Raw genomic sequence first — 295 nt, forward strand, 5'->3', positions numbered from 1 at the left:
AAAATAATGGGAATATGCATGCATCTTCAAAAAAAAAAAACATACAACAATTATCCAAAAACTACATTGTTTCAAAAGCTACTAATTAATTCCTAAAATGAAGTTAATTTCATTGATGTGTATCGCCTTTGTCATGCTCTTGACACCATTCCCGGCTACGGCTAATAACCTTGATTGCTATGATAATATTGATGGCTGCGGCCGGGGCATATTAGGTGAAAGGAACTCGACCAACCGGTGGAGCCCCGTTGTAAACTTTGGACCGGGAATGTATCGGAGGACACAAGATATTGTG

Source organism: Raphanus sativus, chromosome 6 (assembly GCF_000801105.2).
Source record: "Raphanus sativus cultivar WK10039 chromosome 6, ASM80110v3, whole genome shotgun sequence".
NCBI classification, from domain to species: domain Eukaryota; kingdom Viridiplantae; phylum Streptophyta; class Magnoliopsida; order Brassicales; family Brassicaceae; genus Raphanus; species Raphanus sativus.